The sequence below is a fragment of the Muntiacus reevesi genome, chromosome 10, assembly GCF_963930625.1.
Source record: "Muntiacus reevesi chromosome 10, mMunRee1.1, whole genome shotgun sequence".
In the NCBI taxonomy this organism is placed as follows: Eukaryota; Metazoa; Chordata; class Mammalia; order Artiodactyla; family Cervidae; genus Muntiacus; species Muntiacus reevesi.
This window is the reverse complement of record NC_089258.1, coordinates 74,610,001-74,629,305: the sequence shown is the minus strand read 5'-3', so window position 1 is coordinate 74,629,305 and position 19,305 is coordinate 74,610,001. Positions and strand designations below refer to the sequence as shown.

General features: G+C 45.5%; 1 protein-coding gene across 9 annotated transcripts in view; it reads right to left on the bottom strand.

Annotated features, from left to right (window-relative positions):
- The window catches only part of TACC1 (transforming acidic coiled-coil containing protein 1), a 117,578-nt gene that overhangs the window by 33,159 nt on the left and 65,114 nt on the right, over nt 1–19,305 (bottom strand). The gene's annotated exons all lie outside the window — the stretch shown is intronic.

The following is a 19,305-nucleotide window of genomic DNA, read 5'->3' as shown; positions in this document are numbered from 1 at the left end:
CCAGTAATTCTCTCAAGTCATTTGTGAAAATGAAAGATCCTTTTTAATTGGGGTCTAATAAGGATAAACACTGCTACCAGGAAGTTGTGTGAATGAGGGTATTTCTTAAAAGCACAAATTAAGACAGTGCTTCTTGACTCAGGCATCTGAAGTGACAACAGAGTAGCAGCAAAAACTGAGTAAACTGGTTATTATCGTAGTGTCTCATGATTTAACAAAGACTCAGAAATGACCATCGAGTCACACTTCCTAACTGTAATCCAGGGTCAAAGAGCTGAGCGTCACTAGGAGAGGTTCTGAAAGCACTCAGACATCTTTTTACACGTTTCCTTTATGGTTGGAACGGGGCAGTGCATTTACAAACCATTCTGCACAGATGCTTCAGATACTCTACTAATGTTCAATATGTCTTGTTCTTAAAGATATATTTAACTATTATTAATGCTGGAATTTTTAAAAAAATATTTATTTTTATTGGCTGAATCAGGTGTTAGTTGTGACATGCAAAGTCTTAGTTGCAGCATGTGGGATCGAGTTCCTTGAGCAAGGATTCAACAGGGGACCCCTGCACTGGGAGTGCACAATCTTAGCCACTGGACCACCAGGAAAAGTCCCCAGTGCTGGAATTTTTTTAAAAGCTCTCAGTACGTGGTATCTAGGATTGAACATACTTCAAAAGGATTTTCTTTTAAAAGACAAAGTCAAAAAAAATAAAAATAAAAATAAAAGACAAAGCCACTGTGGCAAAATCTTGGTAACTGTTGAATCCAGGCTGGGTATATTGGAGTTTTCATTGTACTATTTCCTCTATTGTATATGCTTGAAATCTTGCAAAATAAAAAAATTTTAAAACTCAACTGCCTTACACAGAATTTTAACGAAAACATTTTAAAGTGTACTGACAATTTAACTTGAGTGCATACAGATTCTCTATTCTCTCTCTACATATTCTCTACATATTTGAGCTGTGATGAGGGTGCTGTTTCTCTGTGCTGATGGGAGGTAACAGTGAAAACATGCCATCAAAAACCCGGGGCTGCAAAAATCTGCATGTGACAATCTTGGTTAGAAACCAGGCTGGGTTTGGGCACGCCTACTCACACCCTAGCATCAGTCGGTTGAAAAAAATAAAATCTTTATTATCTCGAAGTACAGAAAATAACTACTTATTTTACATGAGCCACAGAGAATGTTTAAGCAGATTTACTTATAAATCAGATTTATGTTCTCAACAGCTCTAGCTGAAATGCAGGGAAGGATTGGAAGGAGGTCAGAAAAGGAACAAACAGAACCACTAGTGTGTTATTCTGGGGCTTCGACTAGGGCGGTGCTAATGGAAGGGAAGAGACGTTCACAGCAACTGAGAAAATGAGGTGAGACGGAGAAGGCTTGTGAGGCGCTGGATGCAGAGCTGCAGAAGGAGGCGTCAAAGACGGCATGTACGTTTTCAGCTCATGAAACAAGGGGAGGGTGCTACTACTCAGTGAGACTCGGGGGTACCAGCCGAGGAGCTTGGGGCTGTTGGACTGGGGCTCGAGGTTGGCCCTGGACGCTGAGAACTGTCTGGGACCCTGAAGCAGAGACGCTGAGTAGGAAGTGAGTAAGTAAGCGCAGAGAGATCTAAGCTGCGATAAGGACTGGACGTAACTGAAGCGATGACGTTCATGTCATTACCTTCAAAGTCAATTTTATTCTACATTTTTAAGGTAGAAGCTGATTATCTTTTTCTCTAAAAAGTTTACCTAAAAAGAGATTAATTTAAATAAAAACTTAAAAGTGTATCTTTTGTAAATTAAAAGTAATACTATTAATGATATCTGTACCTTTATTAATAACGATACAATGTCAGCTATATAGGAACATATCCACATATCTTACTTAAGATGCTTACTGAAACATCTGTGACATGCTATCTGGTATTTGTTTCAAAAATAACTGAAGTAATAAAACAGAAGAAAGAGGATGAGGGGATGATGGGTCCAAGTCTGAGAAAATCTGGACAATGATTTAACCCAGAAGGTAGGAACACAGAGGCTCCACTTTTCCATATGACATTGGGAGCTGAGGACAATCAAAGAAAAACTGTCTTTTGTTACGTAACTTCTCTCCCAATCTCTCCTTGCCATTGAGACATTCTGAACATTTATGGTCAGTCTCTCTCACGGGAGCCCTGACCTCTGTGTTCCTCCCCCAGAGGCTGGAGATCAGTTGAAGCGAAAGGGTGAGGCTGAGACAGGAGAGGACAGTGTCTCCAGCCCAGCTGCCCCGTCCCTTCTGGCAACATTTGGTCATTTCCTGATCCCTTCACCATCAATCCCACACCTCCCAAAGATGGAGAGGAGACCTCTGGAGTCGCCCTTCCCTGAGTCTCTCCTAGCTTTCTACTTCTTTCTGCCCTAGTCTCCCCTATCAGCAAAGGCAGGGCTTTCCCACTTCCCATCCCCCTCCACTTGCATCCACGCCTCCAGACCTCACCCTTCCCCATGACCGCCGGCCATGAGGGATGAGGGATGAGGGATGAGGATGGATAAGCCTGGGCAACCTGGGGACACCTGCATGGCTGCTGCATCCTAGAGCACGTCGCCCGGCAAGGGGGAGGGGAAGACGGACAACACCCCTCACCTGAATTCAGCCCCCCGTCTGAGTAGCAGACCCCCGCCCGGCATTTCTTGTCCCACTCTAGGCAGGTGCCAAGTGGGCAAATCTGCCCGTCCTGAGCGCACTCCCTGCAGGCCCAGCCTGGTCCAGCATCGTCAGTCACCAGGGCAGAGCACTGCCGGGCGGGGAGGGGGAGGACAACGCGCTGATTTAAGCCAGGCTGGGGAGCTGGTGAAAATGAAAAGGCAAAAACCAAGCTTCTCACCTAACTTGAAATGAGTGAGGTTTCATTTGCATTTACACTCTCCGCCAGGAAGCGTCCCGCGCCAGCTGAGCCCGCCTGCCCGGGGCTGCCCTAAAACAGGCCCTGAGGGGCAAGCCCCGCCCACTAGTAACCGGAAGGAGTCGGCCAGCCAGTGTCCTCGGCTCGGGCAGGCCTCCCACTGGCGAGCGTGAGTTCTAACCCCGGTCTTCAGTCTTCGCTTCCATCTCAGAGCCCGTTATATAACTAGCCTCTATTCATCCTTCCATTTTTACACAAATCCTGCTCTCCTTCAGAACCTCCCTCCCAGGGGCGCCGATAAGCTATCTCCCTGGAACGAGTCTCATGCGTTTGGATTCTGACAAGCACAGCACTGCCTGGCGGCGTGGTGAACAGACAGAGATGAGATCAGTGGATGATTTCAAAGCAAACACTGAGGAAATCCAAAAATAGACCGACGTTCCCACTTCTGCCACGTCTGTTGCTGTTAATCAAACTCTTCCTTTCAAAAAGCACCTTCCCCCAGATCTAAAATGTGCGATGCACCCATGGGTGCCCTAACACAGATGCCTTTTATGCTTATTCAGGATGTAGGCTAGTCTCTTGTAAAAAGGGATCTTCCCTCCCCCCAGCCTTTATATTTTTAAAAGAAAAGGCACAGAATGCCAAAATTCAAAAGGCTGAGGTAACAGCTTGACTTTCTGCTTTGCACTCTGGTACGATGAAAATATGGGCTTCCCTTGTTGCTCAGTGGTAAAGATCTGCTTGCAATGCAGCAGACACAGGTTCGATTCCTGGGTTGGAAAGATCCCGTAGAAGAGGGCATGGCAACCCATCCAGTATTTTTGCCTGGAAAATCCCATGAACAGAGGACCCTTGCAGGCTGCAATCACAGGACTGCAAAGAGTTGGACACGACTGAAGCGACTAAGCAGCAGTTGCAGCATGTTGAAAATATACTGGGTTCAAATACAAGTGCATGAAAAACCTTGAAAACCTCAGAAGAGGGGGAAATGCCATGCAGAGAAAATATTTTTGCAACTCAGAAATGTATTCAGCTAGCATATACTGAGAACCTGCTCAGCTGGCTGCTTCCACGTGGATAACCTCATTTAATAGGAGGTGAACTGCAACCACTCAGAAAACACTGTATATTAACACTGCAGATTTGGCATTTTTCTCAAATATGCTTGACTCTTCCACCTCAGATTTTAACTTTCGGGTGAAATGCTGTCAGCAAGCTCCATTTGAATCTGCCCATCACTTCCTCTGCTTCAGCTATAAGAGGTCTCTTTCATGGCTTTTTCTATTTTGTGTGTGGACCATTTTTAAAGTATTGAATTTGTTATAGGATTGCTTCTGTTTTAGTATTTTTGGTCCTGAGGCACGTCAGATCTTAGTTCCCTGGCCAGGAATGGAACCTGCACCCCCACACTGGAAGGTGACATCTTAATCACTGGCCTACCAGGGAAGTCCTCTCTCTTATGGGTTTCTTAGTACTGGACATGTGGGACTCCCCTGGTGGTCGAGTAGTTCAGACTCTGCGCTTCCACTGCAGGCGCCCGGGTTCCATCCCTGGTTAGGGAACTAAGACCCAACAAGCTTTGCAGCAGGGCCAAAAATCAAAACAAATACTGGACATGTAAACTGATAAATCCACCAAAATTTGAACAGGCCTCCTGTGTTAACACACACGCCGGCCTCCTTCTAACCTCAAAATTAACCAGCACATCACATTCAAGTCTAGGATGCAAGGTCCGACTCTGAGGCTAAAACAAAATCTCTTAACCAATACGTGAAAATGAATGTCTGTGCAATAATTCAGGAAGAAAGGGTCTCAGATAAATGTTCAGAGGGTCCATGAAGTCCCAGAAACTCAGTGAAAAATTACATCAGAGCCTTCTCCAGGGAAGAAAATCCATAGCCTTCTCCAAAGCCTAGCCTCAGAAGCCAAGGAGCAGAAGCTTGCATTTCAGCACCATGTTTAGGGCAGCTCGAAGGGCTCCTCTCTTTACTTGAGAGTTACAACTTCAAATGCTTCCCCACCTCCCATCCACCCTGCAATCACCACACCGAGCTTTAAAGGACCCTTAGCTACTGGGGAAAATATCCTAACATCAAAGAACGAAGCTCACCACCTCTCAGAACATTCCAAGGGAATGCTGCAAGTGCTGTTTTAAGCAGTTTTAAGTGTGGAATGAACGTCTGAGAGGGTACACTCACCAAAACACACATTTCAATAGTCTGTTTAAACAGGACTTAGTCACTGGCTCTACATATGTTGACATTAAGATGGGAATGATGGGTGGGTGGCCAGGCCCGAAGGGGCACCGAACGTGTGGTGAGGGCTGGTGGGGGTGGTCCTGGCAGAGCACTGGTGTGGAAGGAAGGGGCGCTGGGACAGACTACCCCATGGGGAGTCAGGCCTCCGAGGAACAGACCTGGGGGAATACTTTCCTTCTCTGGAGGGTGGTTTGGAATTGGAGGGTAGAGTAAGGGCAGGAAGCAGCCAAAACCTGGCCTAAGTCCGCAGAGCTTTCTCCACGCTCTGCCTAAAGGAGCCCCTCACCTTCACTAACTGCCAGTGCCCAAGGAGCCTGCCTTTGGGGGGCCGCCACGCTGCCAGGCTGCAAGGGCCCGGGGCCCGCACTGGCCCCGCAGAAGCCCAGTGTCTGGGGCCCCAGGGAGACAGGCGTGCACACCCGACGGGCAGGGGACACAGGGGTCATGGCCGGACATCAGGGGACTGCGTCCAGCACGACTGGTGCCGAGCAAGGCAACAAGGTGGAGAAGAGGAGGGAGTCAGGCATGGACTGGGCTTGCTCGGGGACGGGGGAGTTTACAAATAAGACTCAAGTGATCACAAGAGAAGTTAAGGGGAACACACAGATGGTGCGGGAATGGAGGAAACAGGTTAATATACTAACAGACCAAAGAGACGTTAATTCTACCAAATGCAATATGTGACTCAGTTTGGATCCAATGTTACAGACATTCTAAAGAGAACTGGGGAAGCCTGACTGGACATGGCCTGGGTTAGATGGTATTAATTAGGTTAACTTTACTGATACGATAGTCTTATGGTTAACAGGAAAAGCATCTTTACGTTTTAGAGATACACAGTTAAATATTTAGAGAAAATGTCTCATCTTATAAATCCTTCAAAAAAAAAGAATCAAGCATGGTAAAATGTTGACTGCTGTAACGGGGTGATTGTACATGGAGATTCATTATACTTTTCTATTATTACATGCCTACACTTTTCATAAGGTTAAAAAAATAAGAATATCTAGAAGAAACTTTGGAAGGATGTCTTTTTAAATAGTTCATCCCTTAAATTGGGACAAGGGCTTATTTTTTTTCTCTCTTATCTATTTTCTACTTTATGTCTGCAATGAATCGCAGTTAGATAATTTTCCACAGCTACATACAACAATACATATTTCCGGAGAGTTCAAGACAACAAGTTTCCTCTCTTCCCAGAAGCCCTCTGCCTCCCACCCCCAGCACAACGCCGAGGAACAGAAGCCCGGATCCCTATGATCCGACCCCCCCACCAGTGCCTGGATGCACTTAACCGCTTTCCAAACCTGGTTTCAGAAAACGACCTCCAGACACAGCCTGTCACAGAAGGACGAGAAGCAACTTAAACACAGTGTTGGTGCACCATGCGACCAGACAAAACATTTCTCCAAGAACTGAAGCAGGAAGGGTAATTACAGTCTGGCTGTATCAGCAAGTGTAAAATTGGCAAGCAAATGGCAGGCGGTTTCAGGCAGAAATGGAACAGCACGGGCTGCGGGACGGAGCCGGAGGTGAGCCAGCTGTGCGACGGTGGAGGAGGGAGTGCCCGACGGGCAGACAGATGGAAGCACAGACCCAAGGCGGAACAGATGCATCCAGTGCAGTTGTCTGCAAAGGCTCTCAGCACGGCGAGAGGGCACCTGCCCTCCCCTCTCCTGTTCCTCCTCCCCGCCCCCACCCTCCGTCCTAAAACAGACACTCATCTGTTCAACGAACGATAGCAACACTGAGGTCACACTACACGGCAGGTAATTTTGCTTTTTTAACATTTACTCATTTATTTTTTATTTTTTGGCTGTGCTGGGTCTTAGTTGAGGCACATGACCTCTTAGATGTGGGATCTGGCTCCCTGACCAGGGATTGAACCCGGGCCCCCTGAACTGGGAGCAGAGTCTTAACCACTGGACCACCAGGGAAGTTCCATGTCAGGCAATTTTTGAGGGTCTCCAAATTCCTTTGGTGTTCTAATCACTGCTGTGATGAACAGTTTTCTGTACCTATCTTCATACTAGAAAAGGTAGTATAATAAGAATGGCCTCTGTCCAAGGTTCCTGGCACAGAGCTCCTAAAACCCTCGGAAGTTTCCTGGATGACTGGAGCCTCATGCGACTGATAACCAGCCCCTTTTGATCACACCTGAGTTTAATGAGGTGTCTCAGGGTGGAGGTTCCCGAGGGTGTCCAGATGGGGCTGGTCACTGGAAAGACCAGACTCGTGATAAGAAGGCGGGAACTTTCAGGAGCTGGCGACTGATCGGGTTATAAGAAGCCTTTGATGGTGAGAGTCACAGGGCCCCCAGGCAGGTGGACCCACAGACGTGCTGGCGAGGTGCCTGCCCCCACCTGGCCCCTGCAGCTCTGCCATTTGCCTGATCCTGAGTCAAACCCTTTACAGTGAACCAGTAAGCGGATCTTCCTGAATTTTTTTTGAGTCCCTGTAGTGAATTATAGAGAGAAGGCAATGGCAGCCCACTCCAGTACTCTTGCCTGGAAAATCCCATGGACGGAGGAGCCTGCTAGGCTGCAGTCCATGGGGTTGCTACGAGTCGGACACGACTGAGCAACTTCACTTTCACTTTTCACTTTCATGCACTGGAGAAAGAAATGGCAGCCCACTCCAGTGTTCTTGCCTGGAGAATCCGGGGACGGGGGAGCCTGGTGGGCTGCTGTCTATGGGGTCACACAGAGTGACATGACTGAAGTGACTTAGCAGCAGTGAATTATAGGAGCTGAGAGGGGGTTGTGGGAGCCCCCTGAGAGTTGCAGCCAAGCAGAAGGGAGTGTGGGCAGCCTGGGGACCTGGGAAGCACCTGACAGCTCAGGGGAGGGTAGCCTTGGGGGACTGAACCCTGAAATCTCTGGCGTCCGATGCTAACTCTGGGCATTGGTGCCAGACCAGGACTGGACTGAGGACACCCAGTCCGTGGGTCCACCCCTCATGGAACTGGTGTTTGAAAAGACACCACATATTTGCTGTCAAAAAGAAAACCCCTCTCAACTACAAGTGCTATTTACATTTATTCACATATTTACGTATGCTAATAACCTACAGGTTGACCACAGGCAGTACAGAACTATAGGCTTATCTAGTAGCAAGATGAAGGTTCTGTCTCCACGTGATGGAAAATGCAGCTTGAATTCACGGTTACCCAGGGCTGAGGAACTTCACAAGGGAAACCAGGCAGACGCTGCAAAACGTCCAGCAGTGATAACCATCCCTGCATCCCCCAGGAAAAAGAACAGAAAAAATCTCCCCACAGCACTGTTTACCTTTATCGCTACTAGCTGTCTGATTCCAGGGCAATGATTAAAACAAAACAACATATTGTGGTACAACGTTAAAAACTGTGTTTGAAGTAGCTAATGATATGGAAAGATGCTGGCTATATCTTATTAGAGAAACCAGTTTCTAAATTTTTTTTTTTTTTTTTTAGAAACCAGTTTCTAGACAACACTGGGACCAGAGCCTTGGCTTCACTTTCAGAATGACTTATCCACAGACTGCTTTTTGTGTAATGATTTTCAGGCAATAAACCTTAGAGAAGCACTAAATTATCCCCCAGTGTTTCAGATGTATAAACAAATGACTAATGTTAAGCCAATCCTCCCATTTCCAGGCCCAGAATCCTTCTTATTAAGCACAAAAATCTCTTCTTTCTCAAACCTAATCCCCTTCTACCCTTTCTCCGCTGTCTTCATCTCAACACAGGACTCTTGTTCCAAGCCCACCCAGCCCCACCCCGCCTTCTTTTCCCAAGACAGAAGGGTGGGATTTATAATTGGTAAGGGCTGTTTTTGAAGGATCTCCCTCCTGACAAAATTCTTCATAGTTACACTAATATTGTAACTGTGCTGTGAGTTCCAGCACTTTACTTCACACTCACAACACCCCTACGAGGTGTTCCTGAACCCCATCTTACAGGTGACGAGCCCACAGCTCAGAAAGGTTAGAACCGAGAGCAAGGGAGCAGGAGAGGAGAGACGTGGGGCCAGGTCTACAGTACAGGCAGGCCACGGCTCACCCATGCTACGCAGCCTCTGAATTCATTCTAGAGCTGTCTTCAATCACTCAATTTCTCTTCACTCCTGGGATGACTCTTAGAAAACCCTAACAGGGCCACAAGCCCAAGAAGAAAGGTTTTGAGGTGGAGGTTCAATGCTACAATAGGACACAGTCAAGTATATCGCTCTGCGGGGTTACATCTATGAAGGGGGTGGGCACCTGAGTCAGGATGGAAGCAGGGGCTGTCAGTGTCTAGGAACAAACCATCCATGCCATGCTTCTGAGCACTCACAGGTCAGGGACAGAACCACATGACCAAGTTGGGCTAGACATTCAAACAGGTGGGACTGGGGGCTTCCTTGGGAATCCAGTGGTTAGGACTCTGGTACTTTCACAGCCCTGGACCTGGGTTCAATCCCTGGTCGGGGAACTAAGATCCCACAGGCCACGTGGAACAGGCACAACGAAAACAAAAAGGTGGGACTATTCCTCCCTCACTGCAGGGAGGTGATCCCACGGTTTCACACAACCCCCTGGTTGCAATGTGTCTCATAATTGTCAAAGCTCAATCTGACAGCTGCGAGAACAGGACCCCTGGTTATCAAGATCCTGGGGCCTGGATTTCTGAACTCTAGCCCACAGGGTGGGTCTCTGCAATTCGGGACCAAAGAGAGGATATACGCAGAAGTAACACAAACTTGGAGGGCCTGGCGATGACAGAAGTTTGACAATTGTATTACTGACTGTGAGCCAAGCTGACTGTGAGTCACAACACTAAGAAATCCTACATAAAGATCCAAACCAGATGTCCAGTGTCAGCACTCCCTAATTAGTTTAAACCCTTAGGTGCATCAGGACCTGAAGCCTTAAAATCAAATCATAAAATAATGTCTAAGATAATCATCTACCCAACCAACCACAGCCCCTGTGAACCTGCGGCATGCACTGCGCCCGGCATGAAATGACCACCGAATAGGCACGTGAGGCTTATAATCCCGTTAAGGAGACGAGAGCCACGCTCCAAGCCCCTTCGGAGAACAGTCAGGGGTTGAGCTTAAGGAAGTTCCTACCACCTTCTCACGTGACAGCCACCTCCCCTGTTCCTATGGAGAACATACCACCACTGCTCCACCTCTGGACTGGTCTTCCCTTTCTAAGAGGGTTATTTCCCCTATGAATCTGCCTCCGTATTTAGCAAGAGGACTTTCCAGACTAAAGTAATTCTTTATTTTTGAAAACCAACTAAGTTGTATTTTATTTTTTTATTTTTGGCTGTGCGGTTTATAGAATTCTTAGTTCAATCCCGAGTATATAGGATTCTTAGTTCAATCCCAAATATATAGGATTCTTAGTTCAATCCTGACCAGGGATTGAACCTGAGCCCTCCACAATGAAAGCACAGAGTCTTCACCTCTGGACCTCTAGGAAGTCGCTAGGTTGTATTATAAAAGGACTTTTATTGCTGACAAAGCAGTAAGCTGGGAGAAGGTGAGGTGAATGAATGCAGTGCCTCTAAGGTACAGGTTACAGGAGAGAGGCGGACATCTGGGGCTGAACCAAGCTGAACGCTTGTCCTCAGGGAGGAAAAGAAACAGCAGTTCTCGGGGCTGGGCAGGAGGTGAGTTCCTAATGCGGCACTGATGCCCTCCAACCCTGAAAGTTTATAAGCTATGTTCTGCTACCCCTCAAGAAGCAGGTAGACAGGCCCCGAAACCACTTTAATTCCCCTCCAGCCCAATCTTAGCTTATATTCCTTTGGTAACAAGGTCGACAATCTCACCCATGAAATGCAACTCAAAAAGGGGGGAATGTAGTAGAAACGTGAAGTTGCATTAACTGCGGACAGTGGTGCCATGGAACTAAAAATTTACAACAAATAGACTACTTCACAGTCATATGGTCTTCAAGGCACTTCCATACATACTGCTTAACCTGATCCTCAAACCAACCCTGTGAAAGAGGCACAGCAGGGCTTATTAATTAACTCTGTTTGAAAACAAGAAAATGACACTATGAATAACTGTATGTTAACAAATTTAATAAGTTATATATGAGACAAAAACCTAAAAAGACACAAATGACTGAAACTGACTCAAGAGGAAATAGAGAAATCTGAATAGATCTAAGACAAATAAAAGAGACTGAATTAGTAAATTAGTAAATTAAAAGCTCACCTCACATACACAAAAAGATCTGAACCAGATTGGTGAATTTTACCAATCATTTAAAGAATAATTAACATCAATTGCTCAGAGACATCCAAAGACTATATAGGAACAGGAAACACTTCCCAATCCATTCCATCAGGCCAACATCACCCTGATGCCAAAACCAAAGATATCACTGAAAGTACAAAACCAAAACAACTAGAGACTAATATTTCTTATTGAAAATCAGCACAAAAATCCTCAAAACGCCAGCAAACCAAGTCCACCAACACACAAAAAGGCATGATTCACTCCAGGAACACAAGGGTGGTTTAACATCTGAAAATCATTTAGTGTAACGTATCACAGCAATAGAATGGAAGACAAAACCCATATAATCATCTCAATATAAATGGAAAAAGAATCTAACAAAATCCAATGTCTTTTCATAATTAAAAAAAAAACTCAACAAATAAGGAATAAAAGGGAACTCCCTCTGACTTCCCTGGTGACCCAGTGACTGAGACTATGTGCTTCTGCTGTAGGGAGCACGGCTTCGAGCCCTGGGTGGGGAAATTCCACATACTGCACAGTGTGGCAAAAAAAAGGACTCCTTCAACTTGATAAAGTGTGGACATCTATGAAATGTCCACAGCTAATGTCATATTTAATAGCAAAAGATAATATCATATTTAATAGTAAAAGCTGAATGCTTTTACCCTAAGATCAAGAACGAGGTAAGAGTAAGACCGTCAGCTCTCACCACTTCTATTCAAAATTGTACTCAAAGATCTAGCCAGGTCAATTAGGCAAGAGAAAGAAAAAAATGCATCCAGATTGGAAAGGAAAAGTAAAACCGTCTGTATTTTCAGATGACACAACTTTTTATACAGAAAGTTCTGAGGCATCCACCAAAAATTATTATAACTAATAAATGAATTCATCAAGGTTTCAGGAAGGATCAATATGCAAATATCAACTGAATCTCTATACACCTGCAATGAAAAATCAAAAAACATAATTATGAAAACAATTCCATTTACAGCAGTATCAAAAAGAATAAAATACTTTGAAATAAATTTAACAAAGGAAGTGCAAGATGTGTTTTATAAAAATTACAAAATACTATTTGAGGAAATCAGAGAAGATCTAAATAAATGGAAAGGCATTCCATGTATATTTAATATTTTTAGGGTGACAATCTGCCCCAAACTTGACTCTATCAAATCTATCAATCTGCCCCAATCTCTATCAAAATTCCAGCTGACTTCTTTGCAAAATTAACAAGCTGATCCTAAAATTCATGTGGAAATGTAATAGACCTGGAATAGTTATAACAAGTTTGAAGAAAATATAACAAAGTTGGAAGACTGACACTGATTTCAAAACTTACGATAAATCTACCATAATCAAGACAGTGTGTTTAAGGAGACATATACAGATCAATAAAACAGAACCGAAAGTTCAACTTTTACATCTTTTGTCAACTGATTTTTGTCAAGGGTGCAAAATTAAATAAAAAGGGGGGAAAAGTCTTTTCAACATAGTGCTGGAGCACTGGATATCCACATGCAAAATAATGAAGCTGTTCCACTTCTTCACAACATGAATAAAAACTAGCTCAAGACTGATCAAAGACCTAAATGTAAGCATTCAAACTATTACAAGTTTTAGGAGGAAACACTGTAGTAAATCTCTATGACTGTGGTAGGGCAAAGCCTTTTTAAATATGACACCAAAAGCAGGGGAAAAGAAGTACATAAACTGAACTCCATCAACACTAAAAACTTTTACACTTCAAACGCTATCAACGAAAGAGTGAAAAGACAACCCACAGAATGGGAACAAAATATTTACAATCAGATACCTTACAGGGGACTTGTATTTAGACTACATAAAGTACTCTTTGCAACTCTCTAAGATAAGTAACCTAATTAAAAAATAGGCAAGGAATCTGGATAAACATTTGCTAAAGAAGATACACAAACAGCCAAAAAGTATGTGGAAAGCTGCCCAACATCGTTAGTCATTAGGGAAACACAAATCAAAACCACCACGAGACATCACTTCACATTTATGAAGGTGGATACAGTTAAACAGATAACAAGTGCTGACTAGGATGTGGAGAGACTGAAAACCCCCATATACTCTTGGTAGGGATGTAAAAGGGTGCAGATACTTTGGAAAACAGTTTGACAGCTCCTCAAAATTAGAAATATTTACCTTATGACCTAGCAATTGCACTACTAGGTATACAGCTAGAGAAATGAAAACTTTACACCCACATAAAAACTTGAACATGAATGTTCACAGCAGTATTATTCATATTCATAACAGCTAAAAAGTGAAAACAACTCAAATGTCCATCAACTGATGAATGGGTAAATAAAATATGGTTTATCCAGAGAATGAAGTATTAATCAAGAAGTAAAAAAAAAAATGAACTACCAATATATATGCTATAACATGGATGAACTTTGAAAAACATTATGGTAAGTGAATAGAATCAATCAGAAAAGACTACTACATATTGTATAATTTCAATTACAAGAAATGTCTGGAATAAATAAATATATTGAGACATAATACAGTAGATTATCAGTTGCCTAGGACTGGGGGTGGCAGAAAAATGGGGGCATGACTGCTAATGGGTACAGTATTTCTTTGGGGTAGGTGATAAAATATTCTTAAAATTAGGTTGATGTGATAGTTGTACAACTCTGTTCATATATTATAAACCCTTTAAATGGTGAACTGCATGCAAGTGAATTATATCTCAATAAAACCGCTTACAAAAGAGAGAGAACAGAGACTCAGAGGGTAACAGGGTAGAAAGCATGTCCTGCAATTCCTACAACATGTTCAATTACACCACAGACTTACACTTCAGAAAATGCTTTAGGTAGTCTGTTATGCGTGTCCCATACTTGAGAGAGCTGGTAGGTCTCAGCATCACATCAATTTGGGATTTCAAATTTTTCTCAAGGAAGCCTACCATGTGCTAGATAAACTCTATTTACAGAAAGAGGTGAAAAAAGTGACATCACCCTTCTTTCCTCTAACAGATGCAGCCGAGTGTAGGAAGCGTCTTAGAGACATGACAGCTGGCACGCTCAAAAGGCTTTTGGTTTGTTTTGGGGGTGGGGGTGGGGTTGTTTTTCTTAAAAAAATTCTTCCATTTATTTCTTGCTAACATTTGCCTTCTCAGACCTCTCTCACACATTCCCTTGCTAAAACTACCTACTGGCTGCAAAAACGTCTGGGGAAGCCAAGGAGGCCAAGGGGCCTGGGGAACAGAAGGCAGCCAGCTCCCTCCAGACCGAGGTCGGCAGGGATCTTACCCCCGACTCCCTCTGTGTCCCCAAAGCAGAAACTGAGCGCCCAAGACAGAGCTGGTGCGCAGGGCCACTGCTGAGCAGACGTCTGATACATACAGGACCCCCTGCCACCTGATAACCCGTAATACAGAACAATGTATATAGGGTAAGCTCAGCGCTCCTACCCACAGGAGGAACACCTGTTCTTCACTTGACACCTTCCCTGTGAAGACCCCTCCTCCTTTCAGGGTCTTCCCTCCCAGTCCTGCTCTCCCAAGTTTGAACCAAGGTGGGGCTTCAGAAGGGAAACAAGGGGGTCTGCTCTGAGAAGGCTGTTAATAAGGTACACATTCACATTTAGGCAAGTGTCCGAGATGTGACCTTTTTCTCAGTTTAATGTCTCTGAGTTCCCAGTCCCTCGAATTTCCCCAAAGTTGAAATATACTTCATATATGCATGCTCTTAGCCACTCAGTCCAGGACATCAGTCTTAAAATGGAGTAGGAGTGGACACAGTATACTGTCCACAGACAGGATAACAGGACAAGAAGGCCTCTTCCAGGACTGCCGGGTAGACCCCAATGGTGTGGGCTGCAGGACTCACGTTCCCGACAGCCACGGGGCCCCAGGTCACCCAGAGAGCCTGGGCGCGGCGAGAGGGGTCCAAACGGATGAGTCAGGGCAGGAAAAAGCAGAACCGCTTCTGAGGTATGCTGCAATGTTAAGACGTCACTACTAAACAGCAGAAAACACCACCAACACACACAGACACCCATGCCCGAATCCAGACAACATACTGTCTAAATCTCCTCCTCCCCGCAAAACCAAACAAAAATATCACCCAGGAGCTGGGGGAGGGGTGGGGGGAAATAACTAATTTATTTGCTTTTTGTAACAGTCAGAGCCAGGCGCTAGAAGCTTCTAACTCCTGAGAGAGGCTCACTCTAACATGCAAGACTCCGCAGGTAAAGAGCCACCTGGAAAGTCATTTGATAAACTGGAAAAGCTTTGTGCTAAGGATGAATAAAGTGCCTCAAATTTCCAAATGAGTGCTCTGTGCTGTTTTATTTAGAAAGAGAGCCAAACCTTCCCCTCTGAAGGCCAAAGTTACCGTAAGATAAGAGGGTGGGGCCCACAACCAGGAGGAGTCCGCCCTCCCCACTCTGAACCCAAGGTTCCCTGGAAGCTGAGCCAATGACAGGTGTGCCTTCTCTTCACACTCAGGAGGTGCCCTGGGGTTTTGGAACCACCTGGATTTGCTTAAGGCTGCATTCCCAATAAAGCCAAGACCCCCCCGCCAAACGGACAGAAGCCCCAGAAGGCCCCCTAGAGTCATCTGCTCCCTGTCCCCAGCAGGCAGCAGCAGGAGCAGAGGAGAAAGGGTGCGTGCTAATAGATGGCTCCTCCTCACGGAGACCTGAACTTCACTGCAGCCAAACCACCACAACACGCAGCTCTTCAGAAATCATTAGGAGAGCGTTCACACCACCAACTGCCTCTCTCACAAAGTAGCAACCGCCCACACTGAGCCGGGAAGCTGACACAGGATAGAGAGAGAGAGGGAGAAGGTTTGACAGGAGAGGAGGCTCCAGACAGAGCGACCAAACGCCTCTGCGGCAGGACGGGAGCCCTGGGCGGAAACCACGTCGCTGCTCCTGTCCTTCTGTTGCTGCACGTGAGAAGGGCGGCAGGGGCGTCCCTGGTGGTCCAGTGGGTGAGACTCTGCCTCCTATCGCGGGGGGTGCCGGTTTGATCCCTGGTCAGAGAGCTAAGATCCCACATGTCCGACGGCCAGAAAACCAAAACATAAAACAGAAGCAATACAGTAAAAACCACATAAAGACTTAAAGTAGCCCACATCAAAAAATCTTTTTAAAAAAAGAGGGGCCGAAGGAGGACCAGAGAGGCAGAGCAAACAAGAGCTTGATGGCAGGCAGCCTCCAAGGCGGCCCCCAGGAGTCCCACCTCCTGGGAGTCACACCCTTGGGCTCGGGTAACCAAAAGGATATTGTAGAAATAAAAGTATGGCTTCTGAGGCTGTCATCAGACACCGCAGCTGCCATACTGGAAGAACGCTCAGGCAACCCCAGACAGAGCCCCGCCGCACAGTAAAAAACTGAGATCTTCCACCCACAGCGAGCACCAACGTGCCTGGCGTGGCTGAGGAGGGGTCCTCCGGCCCTGGTCAAGCCTTCAAGATGACTAGGGTCCCAGCCAATGCCGGGACTGCATTCTCACCAGGAATCCCAAGCCAGAACACCCAGCTGGGCTGCTCCCAAGTTCCAGACCTCTGAAAACAATGTGAGATAATAAACATCCAGTGGCTTGAGCTACTACCCAGTTTCAGAGTTATCTGCTATGCAGCCATCAGTTCAGTTCAGTTGCTCAGTCATGTCCGGCTCTTTGTGACCCCATGAACCGCAGCACGCCAGGCCTTCCTGTCCACCACCAACTCCTGGAGTTTACTCAAACTCATGTCCATTGAGTCGGTGATGCCATCCAACCATCTCATCCTCTGTCGTCCCCTGTTCCACCTGCCCTCAATCTTTCCCAGCATCAGGGTCTTTTCCAATGAGTCAACTCTTCACATCAGGTGGTCAGAATATTGGAGTTTCAGCTTCACCATCAGTCCTTCCAATGAACATTCAGGACTGATCTCCTTTAGGATGGACTGGTTGAATCTCCTTGCAGTCCAAGGGACTCTCAAGCGTCTTCTCCAACACCACAGTTCAAACGCATCAATTCTTTGGTGCTCAGCTTTCTTTATAGTCCAACTCTCACATCCATACATGATCACTGGAAAAACCATACCCTTGACTAGATGGACTTTGTTGGCAAAGTAATGTCTCTGCTTTTTAATAAGCTATCTAGGTTGGTCATAACTTTCCTTCCAAGGAGTAAGCTATGCAGCAATACCAGCCTCTTAAGAAGCTCCTCCTTCTACGCCAAAATGGGCGCAAAGTCCCAGGAGGTTGCACACGCCCCCACACACCTGCCTCTCCTCACCCACACACGACTCATGGGTGGAGAGGGAAGCAAAATGAAGGCAAATGTTCCCGGTGCCTTTTTATTTCTCACAGACAAGCAGACACTGAGCACAAAGGAAGCAAATGTTTTTAATCCAACACTACTGCTTACCCAGTGATGCTTTTACTTTTCCCCCTTCTGACTCGATGTCTAAATTGTACTGTAAGCTTCTGATGTTCAAAATTCCTAAAATACATTTTATCCTTCATACATCATATATGCTAAGTTAACATGTGTGAAAGATGTAATCTCTTGATGATTTTTCTTCAAATTACATCATCTTACAAGATACTAAAGAACATGCTTTCCCCCACTACATACTCTGTCCTGGCAACATTTTAAGAACTTTTCATTTCCTCTGACAAGTCATTTCCTAAGTCAGTGAAGACAGAGAGATTCATACATTCCCTGCAGAGAGAAGTTGGGTGTGTGATCTTCAAAGCTGAATCTACAGGACTTCCCTGGTGGTCCAGTGGCTGAGACTCCACCCTTCCAACACAGAGCTGGATCTTGGTCAGGGAACTGGATCCCACAGGCCGCAACTAAAGATCCCGCAGTCAAATAAACAAATCTTCCTTTTAAAAGTCGAATTTATGTCCCCACTGTACTACTAGCAGTATAGGCTCCGATTATTTCCCAATTTTTAGACTGGAAATCACGAGTGGTCTATTTTGGAGCATCATTGTTATAAAACCAAATAAGATGCTGAAAAAAAAATGCATTCAATACATACGATACATGCAGCTGGAACAGAAAGTTGGTGGTCTGTTAGGTTGGAATTCTGCAGGGGGAAAGCTGTAGATCAATAATTTGCTGTCGTATTTCCAGCGATGACATAGGGAACAGGGACTGGCCAGGACAATATCCGGATCTGCCAAACAGAACTGCCAGATCACATTTTTCCACTTGTGAATTAATGAGATACTCCATTTGGCTACTATCCTCTTGCCAAGTCTGGCCATCATCAGTCTAGGCCCTGGGGATCTGATTATATTTGTGCAAGTCCATGAAATTAGGTTCATGTACGTGTGAAGGTGAGGGTGAGACCTTGAACTTACAAGCTGCAATCCCTTCCTGGGCCTAAGGTTAAATCATTACTGGACACTTCAGCGACCCCTAGTTACCAAATTCCTACAGAGATGGCTATTTTGGGTCTTCCTGTCACTCACCGGAGTTCAGAAGACTGTGACAAAATGGTATTCTGCGAGGGCTTCCTATGAACAATATTATTACTAGTCACTTGAAAAAGAAACTATGACTACTCTTTAAATGTGTCAAATGGCATCAGACCACATCCATTCTGTAGGTGGAGCACTGCTGTTGTTGTTTAGTTGCTAAATCGTGTCCGACCCTTTACGACCCCATGGACTATATGTAGCCCACCAGACTCTTCTGTCCTTGGGATTCTCCAGGCAAGAATACTGGAGAGGGTTGCCACTTCCTTCTCCTGGGGATCTTCCTGACCAAGGGACAGAACCCAAGTCTCTTGTGTTTCCTGCACTGGCAAGCAGGTTCTCTACCTCTGTGCTACCTGGGAATTAAGCAGTAGCAATGCAATTTAGCAGGGCTGCCCCCTCAGTACACCAGAGAAAACACCTCCACCGTCGGAAGCTCTCGAAGGAAGCTATACTGTTTTATCTGGGGCTCAAG